Consider the following 15,497-nt stretch of genomic DNA (forward strand, 5'->3'; position numbering starts at 1 on the left):
TATGAAAAGCGGTACAATGGCAATATTGTAATAAAATACAATAGAAAATTCTTTTTTTTATACTATTAAAAATAGAGTAGGTATAAATTATTAATCTATAGCGGTTAAATATTATAACAGGTATGGATTATTTTACATATTCCATTTTTTTTTTCGCAATACTTTCTCTTCTGTGCAAAAATTCATTTTGATTACCATTGTTCTCCGTTCGGTCGTGTTGAGGTGGTTAGGTCTTGTTCCTCACATGTTCTATCTCACATTCACTCACTCATTAACGAAGCAACATCTTCTTTTTCTCTCTCGCACATCAGAGAGCATTTGTCATTGTGTGCGCGTCTTCCTCAAGATTTCAGTGGCTCGAGAGCTCATCCTTCACCATCACAGAGTATCTTCCTTACTTTCAGGTTAGGGTTTCTCCCGTATTTGCTCATTTCCTCATCTTTGACCGATTGAAACTTCCTTTAAATATCATTTCACCTTCAATCTACATCTTCCACCGATTATAATCACATTCTATCGATTATAATCTCTTTTCACCGTTTAAAACCCCTTTTCCACCGATCAATCGGTCCATTCTAGGGTTCTTTGGTTCCTTCAGGGTTTTGCATCGATTAAACCATCAAGTTCTCTTGAAGGCATGATGCAAACATTTTGTATTTTAGTTTCTTTCATGATTTACTTCATGGCATAATATCTAGGTTTGATTTTCAAACCCAAAAGAAAAAATAATAAATAAACTGTTCATTAAAATAATATTTCGTTTTTTAGCAAGGAGGTGTACAAAGAATTGAAGCATTAATTTACTATTTGGTTATATATAAGCTCTAAATGATACTTTCAGTGTAGACATTCAACCCGATGATTTCGTTTACTTAGTTCATCAACATTTGGTGTTGCAGATTCTTCTTTTACAAGAGTGTCTAAGCAAATATGAAGGAACTGATGATCGGAGCACACCACAGGTAATAATTAACAGATAAGAAAACCTTCCTCGTTTTTACCATAATGTTCTATGTCGGTATAATATGCAATAGGAAATATCTTTACTGATTGAGTACAGTTGAAGTTCAATCTAAATTCTTATTGAGATGTAAACCAGTAGATTTAGTGAAACCTTCATTTTATTGCACAAATAATTGGAAGAAAGTTGAAAAATTAATTAGTGGAATCTTATATGCTTTTATCGAAATCTAGTTTCGAACTAGGGCCTATGGGTTACGGACTCACTATTGGGAATCAAATTGATTCCTTACTGTCAAGAAGACAGTAATCCACTGTATTTTGTTAGGTTTTACGGTTATTAGGCTTTTCTAGTTAGTTTAACAGAGCTCTATAAATAGAGCTCTCCCTTTTTCGTTTAGAGTAAGAGACAACATACATTTTCACTGTATCAACGTTTGAAACATCATATAATAAGAAAAGAGAACATTTTTCTTACCTCTCGAGTTGTCCTCTTCATCTTTGCCTTCTTCGCCGTCGCCAACCACCGTCTCCACAGCCGCCGATCTGCGCTGACGCCGATGCTGCTTCATCGCCTGGAGAAGCTTCCGATCGCTCCGTTCTCTCTCTTCTCACACTCGTCTCACACTGCTTGCGTGGCGTTTTTCGTTCGCCCTACGCTTATCCAACAACAAGCCATCATGGGCTGGGCCGCGGACTTGAGTGAGCAGTGTTGGGCCAGTTCTAATATGGTATCAGAGCAGGTCTAGTGCCTGCTCTGCTTCCGTTGCCTCTGATTCAATTCTTGGTATCTTCTTGGGCTGTTTCTTGGGTTCTTTTTCTTATGGATCAAACGGATCAATCCTCCAACCCATCCAGTTCTTACTACCTACACCCAGGTGAATCTTCCAACCCATCCAGCCCCTATTACCTACACCCAGGTGAGAACCCAGGTCTCACTCTCATTGCACAGACTTTAAACGAGAACAATTACTCTTCATGGAGCAGAAGTATGAGGAGAGCCTTGCTCTCCAAGAATAAAACAAAGTTTATTGATGGGTCCATAAAGAAACCCTAGAAAACTGATGCACTGTTTGATGCATGGGAAAGATGTAATGTGATGATATTATCTTGGATAACAAAGACTCTCTCCCCACAGATTGCTGAAAGTGTCATATATGTCGAAGAGGCCAAGGAATTGTGGGATGAGCTGAAAGAAAGATTCTCCAAAGGAGATTATTTCAAGATTTCTGACTTGCTGCAAGACATACATTCTATCAAACAGGGAGAAAGGGGAGTGAGTCAATTCTTTACTGATCTGAAAATCCTATGGGAGGAGTTGGAATTTCTAAGACCCATCCCTACTTGCACATGTAAAATTCCATGCAGTTGTGATCTATCAAGAATCTCCTTAAAATATAGGGAAATGGAACATGTGATATGTTTCTTGAAAGGGTTAAATGATTCCTACAACACTGTTAAGACACAAATTCTTTTGATGGACCCTCTACCTAATATCAATCGGGTCTTCTCTCTCATTATGCAACAAGAGAGACAAGAGAAACATAGCTCTCCCGAGGTCAAGGTTCTGGCAAATGCTACTGATAGGAACAGTCAATGGAGGGGCCAAGGAAGGGGCTCTGGATTTCGTGGCCAAGGAAGAGGAAGGGGCAGGAATCAGGAATCCTAACTATGGAAAGCAATGCTCCTTTTGTAACAAGATGAACCACACTATAGATGAGTGCTACTCTAAGCACGGATACCCTCCTTGGTATAAGAAAGGTGACAACAATCAAGACAAGAGAACTGATTGGGGTTCTGCCAATGCCTTCCAGAACAACACTGAAACTGAAGGGGTTCAGAGCACACATCAAGCTAATAATGGCAACATTTTTAATTCTTTCACAGCTGAACAGATGCAAAAACTTCTCAGAATGATGGACAAAATTGATGAACCCCCTCACAAAGTCAATCAAGTCCAGAGAAGTGACACTGAACATAAGCAAGGTACTCTTTCCTGGATAATAGACACTGGTGCCACAGATCATGTGACACATGATAGAACAAATTTTGTCACTTTTTATAAAATTAAACCTATTTCTGTAAAACTGCCAAATAATACTGTTCTAACTGCTGAACATGCTGGAACTGTGCACTTTTCCAAGAATTTTATCATTTTTAATGTTCTCTATATCCCTGAATTTTGTTTCACTTTGATTTCTGTTCAAAGCCTCATTAAAGACTTGGATTGCAGTCTAACCTTTTCCTCTAAGACTTGCCAGATAAAGGAGAATCATACATTGAAGATGATTGGATGTGCTAATTCTTGGAAGCGCCTCTATTACCTACAAGCTTTTCCTAAATCTGATCAAAGATATATTGCTAAGACTGTTTTTTCTTTTAAGAATCTTGATGTAAACCTGTGGCACTATAGATTAGGCCATCCAAGAGACAAGGTTATGAAGCACATATGTGAAAAATTTCCCTATGTTAAGGTTGACACTAATATTGTTTGTGACACTTGCCACTATGCTAAGCAACGAAAGTTATCTTTTCCTAAAAGTGTTTCTGTCACCACTGATTGCTTTGAAATTGTGCATTGTGATATATGGGGTCCCTTTAATATTGTTTCTGTCCATGGTCATAAGTACTTTCTCACCATACTAGATGATTACAGTAGGCACACATGGGTTTTCATGATGAACAATAAGGGTCAAACTAGAGAATTATTGCAAAATTTTGTTACTAAAATTAAAAATCAGTTTAACAAATTAATTAAAACTGTTAGATCTGATAATGGCCCTGAATTTAGTTGTGTGGATTTCTATAATATGCATGGAATCAACCACCAAAAGAGTTGTGTTGAGACCCCGGAACAAAACTCTGTTGTTGAAAGAAAGCATCAACATATACTAAATGTGACTCGTGGTCTCCTCTTTCAAGCCAATATTCCTAATGCCTATTGGTCTTATGTTGTTGGCCATGCTGTTTATCTAATAAACAGATTGCCTACTGTCATTCTTAACCACAAATCACCTCATGAACTTCTCTACAAATTACCTCCCACCTATTTAAACCTCAAGACCTTTGGCTGCTTATGTTTTGCCTTAACTCTTGAAAATAATAGAAGTAAGCTCGACCCTAGAGCTAGAAAAGGAATCTTTTTAGGATACAAATATGGTGTGAAAGGATACATTGTGCTTGACATAAATACCAAGAAACTCTTTATAAGCATAAATGTCATTTTTCATGAAGACATTTTTCCTTACAAAGAACTGCAAGGCAGTAGAGCAGACTGTGATGTTGAAGAAGACAAAGCTGATACTCTGAATGACCTCCTAAAAGACCAGTATCCCACTGGTGATGACAGACATGATGAGTTAGATATTACTGAGCAAACATAAGTGGAACAGTCAGGAGAACAGTTCTCTGATAATGAAGACAATAGTGCTGGTACAAGTAACAGTCAAGAGAGTCAAAGATACAGAAGGTCTGACAGACCCAGAAGGACTCCCACATACTTGAAAGATTATGTTCATCAGGTGAATCAATCCTCATCTATTAAAAATGGTTTTAAAACTCCCTATCCCATTTTTGATCTGTTGTGCTGTGATAATCTTTCAGACAGACATTTAAAGTACACTATGACTGTCACTGGGAACAAGGAACCCAGATCTTACAGTAAGGCAAAAGGGATGACTGAATGGGTAGAGGCCATGCAGAGAGAAATCAAAGCTCTACAAGACAATGACACATGGGTTTTGATTCCACTGCCTCCAGGGAAGACTGCAATAGGGTGTAAATGGGTGTATAAAACAAAATACAAGGCTGATGGTAGCATTGAAAGGTACAAAGCCCGTTTAGTGGCAAAAGGTTATACACAGTAGGAGGGTATAGACTATCTTGACACCTTTTCCCCTGTGGCTAAACTTACCGCGGTCAGATTACTTATTGCCCTAGCTACTTCCAACAGTTGGTTTCTACATCAACTGGATGTTGACAATGCTTTTCTGCATGGAGACCTTAATGAAGAGGTCTACATGGAACAACCCCCAGGTCTAAACGTATATAATAAAGGACAGGTTTGCAAGTTAACCAAATCTTTGTATGGCTTGAAACAAGCCAGTAGGGAATGGTTTGAAAAGCTTTCCTCCTTCCTAATAACTGCCAAGTTTGTCCAATCTAAGTCTGATCATTCTTTGTTTATTAAAAGGACACCTACAAGCTTTACTGCTCTCTTTGTGTATGTGGATGATATTGTGTTAACAGGGAACTCTATGATGGAGATCAACTGCATAAAGGAGCTTCTCCACAATAGGTTTCGAATAAAGAACCTAGGAGAACTCAAATACTTCCTAGGACTGGAAGTAGCCATATCTAAAAAGGGTATCCATCTATGTCAAAGGAAATATGCCTTAGATATACTGGAAGAAACAGGAATGTTGGGTTGTAAGCCTTCATCTACTCCCTTCCTAAGTGACACAAGCTCCTTATACAAATTGGACAACTACCTGGATGACCCAGGTCCTTACAGAAGGCTAATAGGGAAGTTGCTATACCTCACAAATACAAGACCTGACTTATGTTTTTCAGTTAATTTACTTAGTCAATTTTTTCAATCACCTACTGACTATCACTATCGGGCCATTCAACATATTCTCAGGTACATCAAATCCAAGCCCTCTGAGGGGTTGTTTTTCCCTGCTGCCTCTCCTATGCAGCTAAAGGCATTTAGTGACTCTGACTGGGCGACATGTCCCAACACCAGAAGATCCACAACAGGGTTCTGTATCTTCCTTGGATCTTCTCTTATTTCTTGGAAATCTAAGAAGCAGAGAATTGTCTCCAGATCCTCTACTAAAGCTGAGTATAGAGCTCTTGCAGCCACTGTATGTGAGATATAATGGCTCAATTATCTCCTACAGGACCTTCAAATAGAAGAGTCAGGAATTCCTGCCTTGTATTGCGACAACAAGTCTGCAAGGCATATAGCTCACAACCAGAGCTTTCATGAACGGACCAAGCATATTGAGCTTGACTGCCATGTTGTCCTTGAGAAAGTTCAGGATCACCTTCTAAACCTTCTTCCCGTGCGCTCTGACGAGCAGTTGGCTGACATCTTCACAAAATTTCCACATCGCGTCAGATTTAGGTCGATTGTTCCCAAGCTTGGACTGATGACCATCCACCGTCCAGCTTGAGGGGAAGCTATTGGGAATCAAATTGATTCCTTACTGTCAAGAAGACAGTAATTCACGGTATTTTGTTAGGTTTTACGGTTATTAGGCTTTTCTAGTTAGTTTAACAGAGCTCTATAAATAGAGCTCTCCCTTTTTCGTTTAGAGTAAGAGACAACATACATTTTCACTGTATCAACGTTTGAAACATCATATAATAAGAAAAGAGAACATTTTTCTTACCTCTCGAGTTGTCCTCTTCATCTTTGCCTTCTTCGCCGTCGCCAACCGCCGTCTCCACAGTCGCCGATCTGCGCTGACGTCGTTGCTGCTTCATCGCCTGGAGAAGCTTCCAATCGCTCCGTTCTCTCTCTTCTCACACTCGTCTCACACTGCTTGCGTGGCATTTTTCATTCGCCCTACGCTTATCCAACAACAAGCCATCATGGGCTGGGCCGCGGACTTGAGTGAGCAGTGTTGGGCCAGTTCTAATACTCACCACGGTTCCACACGTCACTCTGATTGTTGAAGTGTGTCTTCCAAATTAACATAACAATTGTAAAATCATTTAAAATTTACTTCCCCAAATGAACCTTTTACGAAAACAAATTGCAAAGTTGAGGTTGAATTATGATTTTTCCTTCTTCAATTTGAGGTAATTCTGATTTTGGGGCGTTAAATGTTTGGGATCTGGGAAGGAATTAAGGATTGTAGAAACCATTTTTCCTTTTTTAATTACCTGGTACTTAGTTTGGTCATTTATAAATAGAAAGCAGGGAGAATTTGTAACTTTGGAAGTGGCATTGTTTTTGGGATCTCGTCAACAACCTTCAGTTTTGAGATAATCTGCATGCATAACAACTATTGTTGTCTTATGTGTTTTCACATTGTATTCAAAGTTTTCATGTGATCTGCTGCTTATGTTTTTGTATTGGCTTATTTTGGAGTAGTCCAGAATCTCATGACAGACATAGTTTTTATGGTTTCTGAAATGAGCTCTTTTTAATACACATAACAGAGGATATTCTATACCTTTCTTATGATGGTATACCTCATTTTAATTTTCCTTAGCCCATGCTTTCTGTTCAAATTGATTCCTAAGATATTATTAGGCTTGAATATTTTTTTTGAAACAAAGTCACAGTGCATCCCTTTATTTACCTTAGGATATGCTTTCTAAATCTTAATTTTAAATACTTTAGATCATAGCCATGATTCTCGGATCCATAAATATGAATTACTTTCTAATTCAAAGGCCTATAACACCTTCACCTCTTGATTGTGAATTGTGAAGACTAAGTTCTGAAACTAATTCTCACTAGTTTATGCCTTGGTAAGAAGTTTCCCTTTTATATATAATCTTTTTGGTATTTTTGGTGAAGATTGGGCTTGCCTAAGAATCTCAAGCATCTCCTTATGTGTTAATTTTACAGGATTTGATTATGGAAAAGATATTAAAAGTCTTTAGTCCTGATCTCATATGTAGTTATCTAGTGTATTTGATAGAAAGATATTATGTTATCTTTATTATTGGTTGCTGCATGTGTTCAATTTCCATATATAAAACCTAAATGTTGATAAAAAAATATTAATGTGATATAGAACCTGATTACCAGGGATATATATATATATATATATATATATATATATATATATATATATGCTTCTTTTTTATTCAACAAATAAAATTTCTTGAAATGTTATCAGAATCACTTAATTGTCAAATCTAGAATCTGACTAGGAGAAATGAGATTGCAACCTATTTTAGTAACAGTTTTGAAACCATGCAAGAGGAGAAACACTACAAGAAAAAATTGAATTACATACAGCCAAAATCCGTATATAAGACTCAAAATCCGTATATAAAACTTGGTTACATACGACTTATATACGGGTAAAAATCCGTATATAAAACTGGCGTAGTTAAGTTATATACGGATAAATCCGTATATAAGTTATATACGGATAAATCCGTATATAATATCCGTAGATAAGTTATATACGAATTTATCTATATATAATTTATCTGAAAAATTCATATGTAGATTTCATACGGAAAAATCCGTATATAACTTTATGACTTTATAAAAAAAAAAATAATCCCATTTCTACATCCAATAATTAGAAATTTTATATATTTGATAAATGTCAAACACAACTGTCAAATTAACAAAAAATAGTATCAAATTATCAAATAATAACTTATTGTCTTTGTCTTTTACATAGTAGTAAACTAAACTACTTATACAATTGGCTATCGGTGAAAAACTGTCCCGGAATTGCTCCACCAATGTTTGAAGCTCCACCAACTAGCCATTTATCATCAAAGTGGTGGCTCTAAACCCCAAACCGAGAATCTTCAACTCTTGTATTGATGAATAGTTTAATAGCTAGTGTTAAATCCAATGAAATGACCTAAAGATAATGAGAAACCAAGTTATAGAAAGAGTCATAATATTATAGTTACAACTGCAAGGTTTATAAGAAAAATAAAGATAATTTATCTTGTTATAAAAAATGTATAGTAAATTGTAATAAGAAATTAACTCCTAAAAGTGAATGATGAGTCAATATTTTCTCAATTTCACTTAGCTTATTGTACCGAATTTAATCAGGGAATTGTGCTTAAATATACGGTATTTTTCCGTTTTTGCTAATTGTGCTTAATTTGACCGAAAATTCTTATTTTAATTAATTTGAATTATTTGAGCTAATTATTTGCATTATTAATTGTAGGAAAATTATTGGATAATATTTTGGGACTTAAAGAGAAAATGCCACATCAAATACATGAGAGGAGGGCAGATTCATTTTTGAAGAAAGTAGATGCACAAGCGCTGAAGTGGTGTCACGGCTGGAAGCATATGAGGGAGTGCTGATTTCATTTGTTTTCAATCATGGAAAGGCGGTGCAACAAGAAATAATTGGGGGGCTGTGTGCTTAATTTATTAGAAGGAAGAGAGGTCCACGTGAAGTCCAGCAGCGTTCTCCACATTAGAAGAGAGGTGCACAGAAGACCAAAAAGCAGCTGCTACGTCCACATGCTGCCACGTCCACACAGCCCATCAGCGCCGTCCAGTGTTGGTCCAGCAAGCAGCAGCATCCAAGAGTCCACCACGCGTCCAGCAGGGGCCCGCAGATTCGGTCCAGCGGCTGCCACGTCTTTCAATTGAAGCACACAGCAGCAAAGCTTGAAGCAGGTTGCACCCCACGTATAGCAGCTCCCATCCATCTTCAGCACGGCCCAGCAGATTGCTGCATCCAGGAGGCACTACGGCCCATGGCAGCAAAACGATCCAGCAAGCACGTCCGCGGTCCAGCATCCCACACTTGACTGCAGCGTCCAGCAAGTTTGGAGAGATTAGGAGGTGCATCCAGCAGCTAAGGGGTGCACATCCAGCATCCAGCACGCAAGAGCAATGGGCTGATTCAACTGGGGGCTTCACGCGGAGAATGGGAAGCACAGAGGAGGGCGTTCAGCAATTCCTTTGGCTGCAACGTCCAGCTTGGATTTTAGGGAGGTTACGGATGGAGAGGTGTCGAAAGCAAAGTGGTCCAACATCCAGCCTGCACACGGCCACAGAGATGGAGGGTTACGGAGAGGATAAAAACACTTTTTGCTTGGGAGTGAAGGGGGGGGGGGGGGGGGGGGGGGGGGGGGGGGGGGGGGGGGGGGGCAGACGTGAAAACTGGGAGCCGTCAACCTCACTCTGTTTCTCCATCAACGTTTTTTTTTCTTTTGAATTTTCATTTCAATAGATGAGTAGCAACGCTGTTATGGTGGAATAAAAAAAAAACCTTTATTTTATTTTTGTTTTGCCTGATTATTCCCTTTTCATTTTCTTTATTCAAGCATTTTGTTTTTATTGAAGTTTTCAATCTATCAATGAGCATTTTGCTGTGCATAGTTTTTCTATTCTGCAACTCTCGGTTTTATATTTTTTTCAATTTATTGCATTGAGTAAAGAGAGATGGAGGGTTACGGTTGAGGAAGAGAGCGTGATTGACTTTGGAGAAGAAAGCATGAGTAGAAGTGGTGCCACGGTAGATTAGAATATAATAAAAAGAAGTGGAATATGTAGGTGTACGTGCAAGGTAATGGGATGCTGGAATGGTTTAATTTCTTTTCTTTATTTTGCTGGAAGAAGTGCTTCATTATAGGAGAACCACCGAGAGAAAGGAGAGCACGCAGCAGCTGAAACGGAGGGAGAGAATGACTTGGCTATTTTGGAAAGAGCCACCTTAGAGAGCAGATTTTATTTTATTATATTGAGATTGGAATGATTAGGATTGGTTTTTATTTTTTTCGTTAAATGCAAGGTGCTGTCACGGTGAGAAGAGACACACACACAGACTGGAGTTTCATTTAATTTTCATTTGAAAAGCACATTTAGTTTTCATTTTGCTAGAAGCTATTCCGTGAATTAATTGCATTTCAATGTGTCGTGCACTTTGGCATTTCGGTTATACTCAACGCATTTAAATTTGAATTGAAGTTTATTACCTAAGTGTGTTTCTTTATTTCCACTGCAATGAGCATTTCGATTATTAGCTAAACTTTGTTTTTTTTTATTCCAGCAACTTTGTGTGTTTCAATTGGTTAACATCATGTTTCTTTGAATTTTTATTCCAAGTTGCAATGTGGATTTCCTTTTTTTAGCTTTAGTGTTGCATTTCTATAGTTTGAATTGTGTTTGGATATTTATCTTATGCATTGTTCACTTTAATGTTTTCATGCACTTTAATGCTTTCAATTATGTTTGATTGTATTTAATTTTCAATTTTAATTTAGTTCATTTCAAATCACAAAAACACTTTCAAAACCCCCCACTACGTGTTTGTCCTAAGACCCGAACCATATTTGGTCCTTGAGAGACGACCTAGGAGTCACTTCCTAGCTTATACTGCATTATTTCTTGCAATCAATTTTTGTGTGAGGTGCGACCCTCTCAACAGTGAACAATATAATAATTGAATATAAAAAGTAAAGTGTAATAATAAATTAACATGCTTAACCTCTTCATTAGAAATCTGCATTATAATGAAGAAAACAATATCATAAGTTTCCCAAATCTCACCTGCATAATTAATAATCTTATCTTTAATGTAATGGAATGAACTGATGGTCATAAATACTATTTGTCTAAAACTGACACATCACAAATTAAATTAAATGGTAGAAATTTAAAAACATAATCAATAATTTATAGTAGAAAATTCATAGAGCTTTATTATAAGCAGTGACCTTTGGATCTGAAAAAGTGAGGAAGCCAGTACCAGCACTTTCACTCCCAGCCTTTATTCTCGTCTCTTCACATCAAAATAAAAACAATGAAGTGTAGTATAAGATTTGGTAATACAAAATACAGAGTAGGAATATTAGTTTCAGTATAACTCATTATGTAGTAACATCAGTACTCATAAACTATAAAGACACAAACACAATCAAATATGAGCCATAAATTTAGTTTCAAAGAATAACTACATGAGCAAGCTTATTTATAAACTTACAGGTATGTTAAAGTGGTAATTCTTCCTCTATAGGAATTTCCCCTAACAAATGATTGCAGGGTTCTTTGATCTATGTTGTGAATTCTAGAAAAAGGATGCCTTTAGAACAATATTTTCAACTTTGTCAACACCAAGTTTTAATAGTAATGTGTAACAAAATAATAGTAACAAAAAAGGAATGCTCATAAGACCATTGAAATGGAGAAACATATGAGCAATTAACGAAAATAAAGTGTCCACTAGAGTCTGCAATTGACTTCTTTAAAATTTCTAATGCATGGGTTAGTCATGTATAAAAAATCTTTTTTGCACCAGTGACAGTTTATGCAGAATTCTGAGACAATATACATAGCAAACCACAACCAGAAAAATTTCGGGATTCTAAAAGTTAAATAAAATACCATCCAACAAGTTTCAGCCACTGTAATTTACTAAAACACTTTTTAAAACAGTAATTGCACCATAGTTAGGCTTAAACAACTTTTAAAACCAATTTGCACACTTGATACATGCAACAGACTTCCTCAGGAGGAATGGAAAAAAAAGATTTATGAGCACTCACACACCATATTTCAATATCTATCATTCTTTCATTACACTTAAATCTGAACTATCAAATATCAAGGCACAATACTTAAATAAACCAATTATCAATTACTCCAACCCACATCAACGTAGCTCATTGGTTTGGTGGGAATCCCCAGTCTAACTAATTCAGATCAAAGATATACACTCCTTTATCCTTGACATATAACTATCCCATCAAGGAAACCCATTCTAATATTTTATTTCCAAAACAGAGCATACATCTTATACTTACTTTTTCATACTCATACATGTCACTAACTGCAGCCCAAGCGAAGATACCAACACCCATACACATTTATTTCTCAAAATAAATACATTCATACACTTATTTCAGTTATTATCAACTATATTATATAAATTCCAGAATCCAAAGACACCATTACAATTCATAGAACAACAAGATACAAGATCAAAAGCAATTTAACTCCCCCATACCTTGGCCTTTGTTTTCCTTTCCTATTTCCGTTAGCTCCTCAGACTCTTTTTGCCTTTCCTTTTTGTGATTTCCACTTCATCTCCCACTCATTCCCTTCTTAACTCTACTAATTTCGTTTCTCTCCGAACATAATTGCTTCCTTTCACGTCCCATTGCACAATGGATTCCTAGGATTTCATGACTTATAGGCGAGGAAGAAGAAATGAAAAGAGAGAATAAGAAAAAGGAAAAGAGGAACGTGAATGCTAGGCTTGATTCAAGAATGAACATTTTCATATTAGCTCTCTTAGACATTTTAAACAAACAGTTTATGAGAAAAATCATAAAATAGAACTCAAGACAACAATGAACGAAAACAAAACGCAGCTTACAACTAATCAAGACACCAAAGGAAAAGTAAAATTAACAACGCGAAAAAATTGAAGAAAACTCAACAAGCAGATATGCAAAACTCAAAACAGAGAACAATCAACTTGAATCAATTCAAGACAAATGAATAGAAACAAGGAAAGCAATACTTATCTCATGTAGCGTGCTCGACCTTGCTCTGAATACCACTCGATGGAAGAGCCTCCAACGAGATGACCAGAAGAGCGACGTGGACTCGACTCGAACTCCTTTGAAGCTTCCTTTATGAGGAAACATAGTGGAATAATGAGACGAACTCGAGATCGAGAGTGAAACGGAGAATGAACGGAAGAAAATGTTAGAAAACCCTAAACGAACGAATAAAAGCTAGAACGATTGGGGAAAAACTCTAAAATGGAGGACGAACCCTAATCAGGACCAAAGGAACCCTAAAAAGGGGGAGAAACTCAATATGAACCGATTAATCAGTTCAAAAGCAAGATTGATCGGTACAAAAGTGTTTAAACGGTGCAAATTGAGGTTTAATCGGTGGAAAATTGAAGAACAAACGGTAGAAAGGCGATTATCATTGGACTCGCGAGTGATTTGTGAGGCTGCTAGTAGGAGGGAGAGGGAGAAATTGCAAGTGCTTTGTGAAGGCGAGGGAGAAATCGCGAGTGCTTTGTGAGTGTTAGGGTTCGAGAGAGTGCTTTGTGAGTGTGCGAGCTTGAGAGAGGTTCAGAAAGAGTGTGAATACGGGGTTCCAGCTTGACTTAATCAGAAATTCAATTTTTAGAAAAACTTATTTCCCATATCCGTATATAACATCTGCAGCTAACACTTGGTTTTAGCTATATACGGATAATACAGGTTATATACGGATCTTATCTTTAGGTAACTTTCTCGCTACCCCGCGCTATTATTATATACGAAATTTATATACGGATAATTCGTATATAAAAATCCGTATATAATATCCGTATATAAAACCTTTTTCTAACATCCGTACATAATTTCCGTATATAATACTTGATTTACATACGATTCTAAATCCGTATATAATGATTTGTATGTAATTCCATTATTTCTTGTAGTGAAAGTTGGACCTGTTTTTTATTTACCATATACACTCCCCTTTCGTTTGCTTTTTTATTGAATTACTAAGTATAAAAGCTTTTTTTTTTGTTTTGGTTGTCCTTTTATTGTATGTAGAAAATAGAAAAGTACACATTCTACAATTTTGAAAAGTAACTTTCAAAAAATATTTTCTTTTCATAGAGTACATTTTGAAATTATTTGATTAAACTTTGTTTAATTTTCAGAAAAGTAGTACATACTTAAGGTCGAAAACTGCAACTTTATGTGACTATTTTTCTTTGTAAAGTTGAACACTTTCTGCAATGCTGTGCCTGAAGCAGAAACTGTGCACAAAAAGGCGAATGAAAATATTTTACAGTTTTTCCTAATTATTCTTCTACTTTCTAATTGTTGCTTATAAAAAATATATTTTACAATTTTATTCCAAAATTTTACTATTCCAATAGCTCTAATCTTGACCATTTTACTTTAAAATTCTTATATAATAACAATTTGTGGTTTTACAAATTTAGCTTCTTATTTCTCATGTTGTTAGGTATCTACAATTTTGCAGGCTGTGAAGAAGGGTGATACTATTTTTATAGGTCAATACCTGTTTACTAGAAGTGAAACAACCTCAGTGTGGCTTGAGGTAATGCAATCCTAGATGGATTAGTTCTATCTTCAATGCTTCTATAAATAGTTTTTTCTGACTATTTTGGTAATTTTGTTCCATAAAATTAGACAATAACATTGTTCCATAAATTTATTTTAGAAATGCTAGTAATTGTTTTTTTAAATTGTGCTGAAGTCTAAGTCTAAGTCTAAATAATATACTTTTTATAGTCATATAATTCAACATTGCAAAATTGGCAAATCATCTTTTTCTTACTCCTAAAGATAATCTAGTCCAATGTACCAAATCCAACAATGTTTCTATATTTTCCATATTTTTAACACTAGGGAAAACTTATATTTTAGACGTGTAGAATGTTGTTAACAATCAACACCCTCTTATTATATGGGATAACTATTCCCAATCAAAAACTCATATTCCTCTTTCTATTTACCTCTTTTGTTTGAAAAAAAGGGAAAAGAAAAAATTTGCATTTTTACTTTTGACTGTTGTAGAGGTGGTTGCTTTTCCAGATAACAATGGATTGGAGTTGAATAAATTTGATACACACAACAAATGAATATGAGAGTGACGCAGAAAAACCTTTGTATCCAGAATGCACTAAGTATTCTCGATTGTCAATTGTGTTAAAATTGTTCAATGTGAAGGCAAGAAATGGGTGAACTGATAAAAGCTTCACACAGTTGCTTGAGTTGTTGAGTGACATGCTTCCTGAAGGTGACACATTGCCAACACGCAATTATGATGCGAAGAAGATATTGTGTCCCATGGGTATGGAGTATAA

At 36.2% G+C, this 15,497-nt stretch overlaps 1 long non-coding RNA gene across 1 annotated transcript; it reads left to right on the forward strand.

The window, feature by feature from the left end:
- Positions 1 to 239: 239 nt before the first annotated feature.
- Positions 240 to 14,847, forward strand: LOC128196304 (uncharacterized). The gene is made up of 3 exons (XR_008248448.1): positions 240 to 404; positions 900 to 962; positions 14,633 to 14,847. It is a non-coding gene; the product is annotated as an uncharacterized LOC128196304 (long non-coding RNA).
- The last annotated feature ends 650 nt before the right edge of the window (positions 14,848 to 15,497 follow it).

Source organism: Vigna angularis, chromosome 4, assembly GCF_016808095.1.
Source record: "Vigna angularis cultivar LongXiaoDou No.4 chromosome 4, ASM1680809v1, whole genome shotgun sequence".
Lineage (NCBI taxonomy): Eukaryota > Viridiplantae > Streptophyta > Magnoliopsida > Fabales > Fabaceae > Vigna > Vigna angularis.